The sequence below is a fragment of the Osmerus eperlanus genome, chromosome 18 (genome assembly GCF_963692335.1).
Source record: "Osmerus eperlanus chromosome 18, fOsmEpe2.1, whole genome shotgun sequence".
Taxonomy (NCBI): domain Eukaryota; kingdom Metazoa; phylum Chordata; class Actinopteri; order Osmeriformes; family Osmeridae; genus Osmerus; species Osmerus eperlanus.
The window spans coordinates 14,360,940-14,372,934 of NC_085035.1; the positions used below are offsets into that span (position 1 = coordinate 14,360,940).

Sequence of the window (11,995 nt, forward strand, 5' to 3'; positions counted from 1 at the left end):
GCACACCAAAGCTGTATGACACACAATGCTAATTTGTGCTCCAATAATTTTTGTGAGGTAAGCGACTCTTAAGAGTTTCATTTCCAAAGACAAGTCATCACAGAATATTACAATTCTTCCTTAGCAAACCTGCCCCTCAGTCTGCCCCTGAGCAACAACTTTGCGCATGCCCATTTCAATGCATCGCTGAAACTGGGGTTTCAGAAGAGATTTTGCAGGGGTTCAACACCGTCTTGTACGCATTGGATTTCAACTGGAAATTAGCTACTTCAAAGGTGAATTTCTTTACAGAAATAGTTTAAATATATAAACATATTTTCAGAAATTGGATGGGGCATGCTAATACGTAGTTATATGTTTGAAATTTAGGCCATTTAGCCTGTTTATGTGCTCTCAGATTCACATTGTTTACGTTAGGATTTCGCTAGCTACAGTACAGTAGAGCTTAAAACCTCCAGAAAGTTATGTTGAAATACTGAAAATGCATAGGCCTACATGTTATCAAAGTTTAGCGTCTCACAAATCACCCACAAAAGAATCAGTGAAAATAAACCTTCAGAACTGTTAAAAAACCTTGTCCCAAAATAGTTTATTTAGCCCGGAAGACTGTGGAGCTAGCGTGGCTGATCACGTTTTAATCACAGTCGGTCATGGCATGCACAGCAATGGCGTCTATAAAAGTATCATGTCACTAATTTTTCCAATTTGTACATGACATCTGTTTTTGGATAAGTTTATTCGTTTTAACCTTTAGATGCGTGAGTTCTAAATATTTACGACGCTTCCACCAGTTATTTTTCCAAAACGGCAGCTAGGTAGCTTTAATTAGCTTCCGTTACCTAGCAACCTAGCATAATACTCGTAGCAATGCTACTACCTGCTAGTGTTACTTGTTAGCCTACTAATTGTAAATTTTGAAGCCATACTATAGCGTTTGTCATATAGTTTTTGTCTATCGGAAAACAGTCGGTTGGAATGTTCAGAATCACACATGTGCGACGCTACGATGTGGGGCCCTGCTTTCGAACGATCACATATGTGCAATGATACTCCTTTAATATCAATATGCTATAACTATGTACATAAACTACATTCCATTTTCATTTCTGTACAGATTATCCTACCACCGTCACACGGCCTAGCACTGTGTCCCTGGGAAATGATGGTAAAGTAATGAATGACCGTTTAAAACAGTGACAATAATTGTATGAGCCATGGCAACCTAAAGGCTATGTTTTGAAGCAAAAGCATGACTTAAAACTTTTGCATCACCAGATTCCATACCCCTAGATGTCAACTCTGGTCTGGTGGAGGTGAACCCATTGGGGGCCCAGGAAAACAGCTGGCAGCCAGGCAAGTGCAAATATAAGACACTCAAAAAAATATATGCTTTGTATACAACCATTCAAGGTAACATTTGTTATTTACATCAATGTTACAGCTAATCTAGAAGAACCACAGTGTATGCCAATCATGCTAACTCTTGTAAACTTGTTTTACTTGTCTTTAATGACAGAAACATTACAGGTTATGCTCCGGAAGATGGAGACATTGGAGGAGAACCAGCGAGAGGCTCTCCTATTCAGGCGACTACAGGGCAGACACACTGAAGAGGTGCCAGTGATGGACCTACAGGTGGCCCAAACACAGGCTGAACTCCAAGACCTTGAGGAGCGCCTTAAGGTGCTGGAGTTGCGAAAGAGAGTGGTAAGTGTTTGGAGATGCCATGAACTATGGCTTACACACAGCGTTCAACGTTCACATTGGTGCTGACAATAAGTTCATGACTTCTAATTCCAGACGCTGTGATGAAGTGGAAGACGGGACTGGGAGAGAAAGCTGTGGAGCTCCTCATAGAGGAGACACTCAAACACACCCCGGCAGCCCATTCAAAACAAGCCAGGTGAATGAATCATGATTGCAGCTTCCATATCCAACCTTTCACATGGCTATGTGACAAAAATCTAGAATCCCATATTTTTTTGATGATGTATATTATTTTAGATGTGATTTTTTTATGACTTGTATAGCGCCTTTTTACACGTGCAATTATGTTGATAGAACACTAACTTATTTTGTGCTTCATTGTCAGGGCCAACAGACAGGACCTGTAGCGGGGACTGGCAGAAGATTTTAATTCACTGTTTGGCACTTTGGCCCCTCCCTGAGTCACCACCTTACCGCGGTGGAGGGGTTTGCGTGTCCTAATGATCCTGGAAGCTATGTTGTCGGGGGCTTTATGCCCCTGGTAGGGTCACCCAAGGCAAACAGGTTCCAGGCGAAGGATCAGACAAAGCGTGGCTCAAAAACTACCATGAAACTAACAATGGTTCTCAGTTGCCCCTGCCCGGAAGTGGGTCACCGGGGCCCCCCCCTAGAGCCAGGCCCGGGGGTGGGGCTCGATGGCGAGCGCCTGGTGGCCGGGCCTTTTCCCATGGGGCCCGGTCGGGCACAGCCCGAAGAGACAACGTGGGACCCCCTTCCAGTGGGCTCACCATCCGCAGGAGGGGTCATGGGGGTCAGGTGCAGTGCAAGACGGGTGGCGGACGAAGGCGGGGGCCTTGGCGGTCCGATCCTCGGCTGCAGAAGCTAGCTCTAGGGACGTGGAACGTCACCTCGCTGACGGGAAAGGAGCCGGAGCTGGTGCGCGAGGTAGAGAAGTTCCGGCTAGATATAGTCGGCCTCGCCTCGACGCACAGCATCGGCTCCGGAACCAGTCTCCTTGAGAGGGGCTGGACTCTCTTCCACTCTGGAGTTGCCCTCGGTAAGAGGCGTCGAGCTGGGGTGGGAATACTTGTTTCCCCTCGGTTCGGCGCCTGTACGTTGGGGTTCACCCCGGTGGACGAGAGGGTAGCCTCCCTCCGCCTTCGGGTGGGGGGACGGGTCCTCACTGTTGTTTGTGCTTACGCACCAAATGGCAGTGCAGTGTACCCACCCTTTTTGGAGTCTCTGGGAGGGGTGCTGGAAAGCGCTCCTCCCGGAGATTCCCTTGTCCTCCTGGGGGACTTCAATGCTCATGTGGGCAATGACAGTGAGACCTGGAGGGGCGTGATTGGGAGGAACGGCCCCCCCAATCTGAACCCGAGCGGTGTTTTGTTGTTGGACTTCTGTGCTAGACACGGCTTGTCCATAACGAACACCATGTTCAAGCATAAGGGTGTCCATATGTGCACTTGGCACCAGGACACCCGAGGTCTCAGTTCGATGATAGACTTTGTAGTCGTGTCGTCGGATCTGAGGCCGAATGTCTTGGACACTCGGGTGAGGAGAGGGGCGGAGCTGTCAACTGATCACCACCTGGTGGTGAGTTGGCTACGATGGTGGGGGAAGACGCCGGTCAGGCCTGGCAGGCCCAAACGTAATGTGAGGGTCTGCTGGGAACGGCTGGCAGAATCCCCTGTCAGAAGGAGCTTCAACTCCCACCTCCGGGAGAGCTTCGATCATGTCTCGGGGGAGGCCGGGGACATTGAGTCCGAATGGGCCATGTTCCGGGCCTCCATTGTTGAGGCGGCTGACCGGAGCTGCGGACGCAAGGCGGTCGGTGCATGTCGCGGCGGTAACCCTCGGACTCGGTGGTGGACGCCGGAGGTGAGGGAAGCCGTCAAGCTGAAGAAGGAGGCCTATCGGACTTTGTTGGCTGGTAGGACTCCAGAGGCAGCTGATGTGTACCGGCAGGCCAAGCGGAATGCGGCTTTGGCGGTCGCGGAGGCAAAAACCCGGGCGTGGGAGGAGTTCGGCGAGGCCATGGAGAATGACTTCCGAACGGCTTCGAAAAGGTTCTGGACCACCATCCAGCGACTCAGGAGGGGGAAGCAGTGCACTGTCAACGCTGTATATGGTGGGGATGGTGCGCTGCTGACCTCGATGGGGGACGTCCTGGATTGGTGGAAGGAATACTTTGAATACCTCCTTAATCCCACCAACACGCGTTCCGACATGGAGGCAGAGTCTGGGGACATTGGGGGGGGCCCTTCTATCTCTGGGGCTGAGGTCGCTGAGGTGGTTGAAAAGTTCCGCGGTGGCAAGGCCCCTGGGGTGGATGAGGTCCGCCCGGAGTTCCTTAAGGCTCTGGATGTTGTAGGGCTGTCTTGGTTGGCATGACTCTGCAACATCGCGTGGACATCAGGGACAGTGCCTCTGGACTGGCAGACCGGGGTGGTGGTTCCCCTCTTTAAAAAGGGGGACCGGAGGGTGTGCTCCAACTTTAGGGGGATCACACTCCTCAGCCTCCCTGGGAAAGTCTATTCAGGGGTGCTGGAGAGGAGGATCCGTCGGATTGTCGAACCTTGGATTCAGGAGGAGCAATGTGGTTTTCGTCCTGGCCGTGGAACTGTGCTCTATACCAGCTCTATACCCTCGGCAGGGTTCTGGAGGGTGCATGGGAGTTCGCCCAACCAGTCTACACATGTTTTGTGGATTTGGAAAAGGCGTTCGACCGTGTCCCTCGGGGGCTCATGTGGGGGGTGCTCCGGGAGTACGGGGTACCGGACTCCCTGATCGGGGCTGTTCGGTCCCTGTACGACCGGTGCCAGAGTTTGGTCCGCATTGCCGGTAGTAAGTCGAACTTGTTCCCGGTGAGGGTTGGACTCCGCCAGGGCTGCCCTTTGTCACCGATTCTGTTCATAACTTATATGGACAGAATTTCTAGGCGCAGCCAGGGCGTTGAGGGGATCCGGTTTGGGGACCTCAGGATCGGGTCGCTGCTTTTTGCGGATGATGTGGTCCTGTTGGTTTCATCGGGCCGTGACCTCCAGCTCTCACTGGAGCGGTTCGCAACCGAATGCGAAGCGGCTGGGATGGGAATCAGCACCTCCAAATCTGAGGCCATGGTTATCGACCGGAAAAAGGTGGAGTGCAATCTCCGGGTCGGGGAGGAGCTCTTGTCCCAAGCGGAGGAGTTCAAGTATCTCGGGGTCTTGTTCACGAGTGAGGGAAAGATGGAGCGCGAGATCGACAGGCGGATCGGTGCAGCGTCCGCAGTGATGCGGGCTCTGCATCTGTCCGTCGTGGTGAAGAAGGAGCTGAGTCGAAAGGCGAAGCTCTCTATTTACCAGTCGATCTACGTTCCTACCCTCACCTATGGTCACAAACTGTGGGTAGTGACCGAAAGAACGAGATACAAGCGGCCGAAATTAGTTTTCTCCGCAGGGTGTCCGGGCTCTCCCTTAGAGATAAAGTGAGAAGCTCATCCGGGAGGGGCTCAGAGTAGAACCGCTGCTCCTCCGCGTCGAGAGGGGCCAGTTGAGGTGGCTCGGGCATCTGATAAGGATGCCTCCTGGACGCCTCCCTGGTGAGGTGTTCTGGGCACGTCCCACTGGGAAGAGGCCCCGGGGAAGACCCAGGACACGCTGGAGGGACTATGTCTCTCGGCTGGCCTGGGAACGCCTCGGGGTCCCCCAGGAAGAGCTGGTGGAAGTGGCCGGGGAGAGGAAAGTCTGGGCCTCCCTGCTTAGGTTGCTGCCCCCGCGACGGTGGATGGATGGTTTGGCACTTTGTTTGAAATAAAATGACAATGTTACATGGAAATGCTGCCTTGTTTATGATTAGCTGGAGTTAGGCTACACATCACACAAACATAGTCCTCCTAAAGTTTGCTACCATGTAGCCTATTATACAAGAACAAGTAGCATTTTGGGCAAATGAGGTCTGCATATGAACCGCCCCAATATAAGCAGTAGAATTGAGAAATATAGGTTACTTAGTTAACGTTGCAGTTACGGACTGGCAACGTCACAAAATTACGTTGCTAGGAGGTCGCGGTTACGGACTGGCAACGTCGGAAAATAACGTTGCCACAACGTCGCGGTTACGGACTGGCAACGTCACAAGATTACGTTGCGGTTACGTTCTGGCGTCCCACAGATGCACGGTCCCGCAACGTCGCCAAAGACGTTGCGGCAACGTATGTTTGGTCATCGAGTGACGTTGCGGCAACGTAAGGGCAATGTAACTGTGTTAGCTGGGTTATCCTCTGCTAGCTTACAGGCCTCTGTAAGTGCAATCAACTCCCAATTGAGCTGAGCACGGTTGGCTATAGGGGCCCGCCTTCAACGGGGTGGCTTCCATACCTTCCTGCATCTGTACCACTGCACACCCAGCTCTTAGCCTGTCCACCTCTCTATTACAAGAACCATCCATAAACAAGGTTAATTCCAGACAGGTGAGCAGCTCCGCACTTATCTCAATCACTTAAGAGCGGCTGCTAAATGACTAAATGCAAATGCAAATCTCAGCACAGATCTTAACTCAGACCCTCCAGGAATTCGCGATGTTGCGATCGCACCAATTCACGCGAATTCAACGATTCCCCGCGAATTCAGCGCGACGTTGCAATTTTAACCAATCACCGCAATTTTCCTGCAACTTTGACCAATCATCGTCGTCTCCCACAACTCTCTCCAGTAGGGGTTAAATCCAATGTTGTGCCTGAACGCGTTCATTGAACGAAAGTTCATGAACTCGTTGATCATTTTGGTGAACGTGAACTGAACGTACTGTATTACTGCCTGATGAACGATACTGTGAACGCGTTCATTCTGGTGTCTGTGAACTCTTTCACTCTTTTTAATTTAGTTCAATAAGGTGCCAGATTTCGAGAGACTTCCAGGCAAAAAACACACCGTTAACAGTCCTGTATACTATGGCGTGAAATTTGTGCCAGGAGAGCGAGCTCTGTAAAAACGATTTGTAACTTGCAAAAAAGATTTGTGTCTCTGTAGAAAATGATTCGTGTACTTCGAAGAAGAAGAAGGCAAGATTTGTGTACTTGCAAAACAGATTTGTAACTTGCAAAAAAGATTAGTGTACTTGTAAAAAAAAGTTTTGTGTCTCCGTAGAAGAAAAAGATTTGTGTATTTGTAAATAAAAGTTTTGTGTCTCCGTAGAAGAAAAAGATTTGTGTACTTGTAAAAAAAAGTTTTGTATTTTTTCCCTCCAACGTCAACAGCTGCAAAGTTCCATAGTCTTTGGGTCTTTTGCCAAATGATGGAGTGGAAAGGGGGAAGTGAACGTATGGACCAAAAGACTGGGGGTGGCATGTTTTGGATGGGAGATTTATGCCAATAATGACCATCAGGTCATTAGCAGAAGGATGATTGGATGAAGATTGGGCCGATGTATTTGTCATATGAATGGTGTTTCTGCCTATTCAAATTAGAGCATATTCAATAAGTGTGGAGCTCATGTGCATATTCAAATTACTTTCAAAATAAAATTGTAATAAAGTATAAATGAAAAGTAACTTTTTAACTATGTTAAGTTTTATTGTGGTATGAGTAAAGGAAAAAATTAAGCCTATTTGGCTGTATTTTGGGCATATTCGATTAGTGTATAGCTCATTAACATATTAACATTCATTTTTAAAGGAACTTGTAATACAAAAATGTGTACTTGTCATGGGTAGTTTCAGTGTGTAAAGTTTCATTTTGATAGGAGTAAAGGAAAAAAATAGCCCCATTGGGGTGTAATGTTGCCTGGCCTTATTGGCCTTATCTCGGATTGATGAGAATTTAACATATTTCCTCCACTAGGATTTCTTAGGACTTTTAGTATGTTGTTCTGGACACTTCATAGAAATGATCTAAGCTGCATTTTTTTTTTTACAATTAGTCTGTTGTAAAACACTACTTTGCCTGGACTAATAGTAACAAAGTTACATACTAGCTAGTTATAACAATTACACAGAAAGAGACACAATATGACAACGAAGTCCAAGTGGACTCAAAGAACGCAGTGTTCGGCAATCAACTGCAACAACTACCAATGTGACAGTATTTATGCCTTTCATCGCTTTCCCAAAGACCCTGACAGGTAAATTTTGTCTGTAGCGTAATGTTATGCACCTGCTAACTAGTAGTAGGCTAGTAAACTTAATTCCTTCTAGGAACTGCAGGTCCTAGCCATAGAAACCAGAATAATGATTTATATGGATATGACAGTAAATTAAAATGAGCTTCTTAAATTAATTTGCTGAATTAATATATTTCATTGATAACTTATTTGTGTTTACTGTAGGCTAACGTTGTAATGTGTACTGTAGAGCTAGCGTTAACGTTACCTCCTGGGAAACGGTCTAACGTTAGGCTATTATAACGTTATATAAACTCATCACTTTATTCTTACCTGTCACACTTAGCCTAATATAGAGAGTAATATAATTTATAAAATGCTTGAACTTCTCTGTCAATATAAGTTCTTTGCATCACCAAGCTCTGCAGATGTGTACGGAAGTGAGAAGCGGAAACGATTACATCTGTTTTCCGGTTCGAACGCTGGGCGCTCCGCATAACCCCTATTGCTGCGTGTGCTTTCTTCTACTGTCTATGCCTGGCAAGCGTGAGAGCGCCGAGTTGCGTAGAGGCCGAGAGCGGTATTGCAGACAGATAGAGATTTCAATCGTTTTTGTTAACCCTCGTGCTGCCTTCGGGTCACATGACCCAAAGGTTCATAACGAACCATCATTGTGTTTACCCAATTTTACCCAATACAAAAACAAATAAAAATACTTTTCTTTTAACCATCGCAATGTGGGGGGTCTGAGACAGCCCGACGGTTAAAAGAAAATGCTTCACTTTGTTTTTGTATGCGGTAAAGTTGTCGCAATACGACGGTGGGTCACAATGACTGATGGGTCAGAACGACCCGAGGAGAACACAAGGGTTAAAAGGGAGAATCCTCCCTTCAATGTATGCAAATGTAAATCCTGGTTGGATAAGGATTAAAAATGGGATATGATAAAAATTGGTATGTTGGTAAGGTTATTTAGGGGACCATTTCTCAATGGTTTTATTCTTTGATGAATGTTTGTTAATTACTTAATTTTCAACCAATAACTCAATTAAAATTACAAAGAGGGAAATTCGCAACTTTTTATCGCAACTTTCACTTGCTCCCCCAATTTCATCGCAACAAACACCTAAAAAACACCGCAACTTTCATGACAACTTGACAACAACGGGAAAAGCTCCCGCGAAATCAGGAATTTTAGCCCGCAACTATCACAAAAAAGGCCCGCAAAATCCTGGGGGGGACTGTTAACTTTACATACTCCGCCAACTGCATCTCACAATCATGAGGCTCTCCCTCATGCGGAAGAGGTGTGCTATCGGCAAAGTTCACAGTGGTACATGCAGCTATTGTTACATCGGGGTACTGCAATAGTACCGAATATGCCCTGATTCGCTGTACGGTGAGTTTTTTCCCACACCAATTTTATTTCAGAGGAGCATATGCCGGATGCAACAATCAGGCTGGGTGTTTATCTAAACACTCGTGATCTGACTCAATTTTTTCCCTTTTTTGCTCTCTGCGGACCTTTCAACAAACAGAAAGGATATTATTCTCTGCTCTTAGGCAAACATGCAGTTTATTTATCTTCAAACCCATATTCATTCATACAGATATATCTAATGACGTTCATTTGCTGGGGCAAAAACAATGTTACTTTTATTTATTAGTTCCACCTGACATAATTTTCCTTGAAATTACCCCTTATCTAATCAATTTTTTTAACATCAACACATTATTCCTAAATTCACATGTTAACTGTCCTATTAGGTACCTCCCCAGGCCTCAGTTCAGTACCCTCTAGTACACCCCCATGGTTCTCTTATTAGCCTACACCGTGTTGACATTCTTCCCTTACACTATCACTACTTTACAGCCTTAATGCTATACCTGTTGCTAAGGTTTTCTCAAATCATTCCTCATGCACAGTCAGTAGTATACATGGGTTTCTTTTCAAATGAATTTTTTCAGTTCTTACTTCCTCATGCAAATTAACCAATCGCAACATTTTTACAGTTATTTGGTTATTCATACAATAACAAAAAAAAACACAAATGTTCCACATACATCAATAGCATCGTGCATCCATGCAGTAGCAGACGACTTCCTATTGGTCAAACAGTCTGTTAGTCATTCATCATGCGATTACTCATTCATTCATATAGCCGATGTTAGCTATGACACAATGTCAATCTTGGCAGTGCCACTCAATTTCTCCCAAACATTGTGCTTTTACTGAGGACAGTCCAGATGTCTCCAGTATCTGCCATAACACCCAAGAACTTCATGGCATCTCGTTCTGTTAAACTAAAAGGGAAGGGAACCCTACCCCCTCTCCTAAGGCACACACACTAGCTCTGAGTGTGTGCCGCCAGGAAACTTATCAACAGGCCTTGGACTCCAGGTCCCCTTGGGATTTCAACTTGAAGCTACCGCTTTCTCAAACCAAAAGCCTGCCCATCGCACGTGATGGAACAGGGAAGAATTAAGCCCATAGCTCAAAGTTGTGGCTACTGTCAACAATCAACACATCACTGATCCTCAGACTCCAGGAAAGGACCACGTGACTGGTTGATTTGAGCTACTGTTGAGTTAGACTGCCCGATTGAAGATATCAGTATTTAGGCAGTACTCATTATTGAGCTCACTCTGTGGGTTGTCTCACAGTCTTATGGACCCAAAACAAAACCCCACCTTCAAATAGAAAATACTTCCAGTGCTACCAAATGGAAGTTCCCGAGATTCTTTTTTATGAAAAGACTCCCTTCTCTCATCCCTCTGAGGTTATAACTTCCGAAGAAGGCCTGACTCCTCACCCAGGAATGTCCAACTGACAATTCATGCGATAGCCAGCCCCCTCCTCGGCGTTCCTTGCGACCTGCAGGGATGAGCGCATAAGAGAAAGATGCTTAAACAAAACATGAGCTTGTGTGTGAGTATTTATTTTCCATAAGTAAACTATTTTCCATAAGTCTTTGCGTTTTTTGACATGCCGCACTGCATGCTGGGTACTCAAGAGCGCTGACAGCTGATTATCTAGCTGTGCTCCGACTGCATGATATGACGAGATGCTAGTGACGCGTTAAGGTCTCTGAGTCTCCTGCATTAACAAGTTCTGCTCGATTAGCAAGCTATTTTTACTAATGTTTTGTTAGCTATTGAATGGTAATGCAAGCTAGCTAAAAACAATGTTAGTTAGCTTGGCTAAACTGGTTTTCATAGCAACAGAAATCAACAAATCAGATCAGTCGAACTTTATTCAGAAAGGGGGTGATCAGTATTTTTTACTCTACTCTTAACGCATGACTATGTTTAACTTATTGTCTGCACCTCTCTGTCACCAACTGTCTCTGGAGTGGAGGGTGGGGGCTTCATATCCAACAAATTACACCCCTGAACTTTTAAAACAGATCTAATGGCCTATTACAATTGTAAATATCCTATGGCTTCTTCTCCCATTGGGCCTCGATACAATGTCATCTAATATTTTCTGCCCATTCTGCACAGTTTTTGGGGACTTTCCACACCAGCACCCTTTGCCCAGTCCCTCTATTCTGCCCTACTACATGTGTTTTCCAACACCAGTTACAATCAACCCTGGGCAGGGACGGTGCCAGAGAATTTTTAATACAGGTGCTGAGGAGGCGCTAGATCATTGACAGGGGGAGCTGCGCAATTATATATACATAAATACTATTAATAAAGAAGCGGTACTTCTCTTGAGTGGTTTTTATTCAGATGAATAATCATTGGATTCAGGTCAAACATCTGTCACAATTTCCAGTGATAGGACCCAAATGCAGACCGGGACTGGTAGGTGGTGAAAAAACAAAGGTATTTATTGGTGACAGGTGGGTACAGGTGATGGTGGTAACAAACGTGCAGGTCGGTGGTGAGGGTGGCTAGGCGGGAGTGAATGGTTCTCCAGGGTGCAGAGGCTGAAACAGAGGAGCAGGAGTCCGGTCAGAAAAATAAGGTACATTTTGCAAAGCGAACAGGATAACTAGTGGTATACTTCTATACAGGCACTAAAGCGCAACGTACTGGTACGTCTAACGATCCGGCAGAGACTGGATGTCAGGCCACAGTTTAAGTAGTGGTAACGGTAACGATGATCAGGAGCAGGTGTGTAACGGAAACAAGCTCAGGGGGGTGGGGCCATGACAGTACCCCTCCGACGGACGCCTCCGGGCGGACCACCCGGCGCACC

At 46.5% G+C, this 11,995-nt stretch overlaps 1 long non-coding RNA gene across 1 annotated transcript; it reads left to right on the top strand.

Annotated features, from left to right (window-relative positions):
- Positions 1-220: 220 nt before the first annotated feature.
- LOC134038911 (uncharacterized) lies at positions 221-2,156 on the top strand. The gene is made up of 5 exons (XR_009932703.1): positions 221-275; positions 1,115-1,165; positions 1,276-1,707; positions 1,801-1,903; positions 2,093-2,156. It is a non-coding gene; the product is annotated as an uncharacterized LOC134038911 (long non-coding RNA).
- Positions 2,157-11,995: the final 9,839 nt, after the last annotated feature.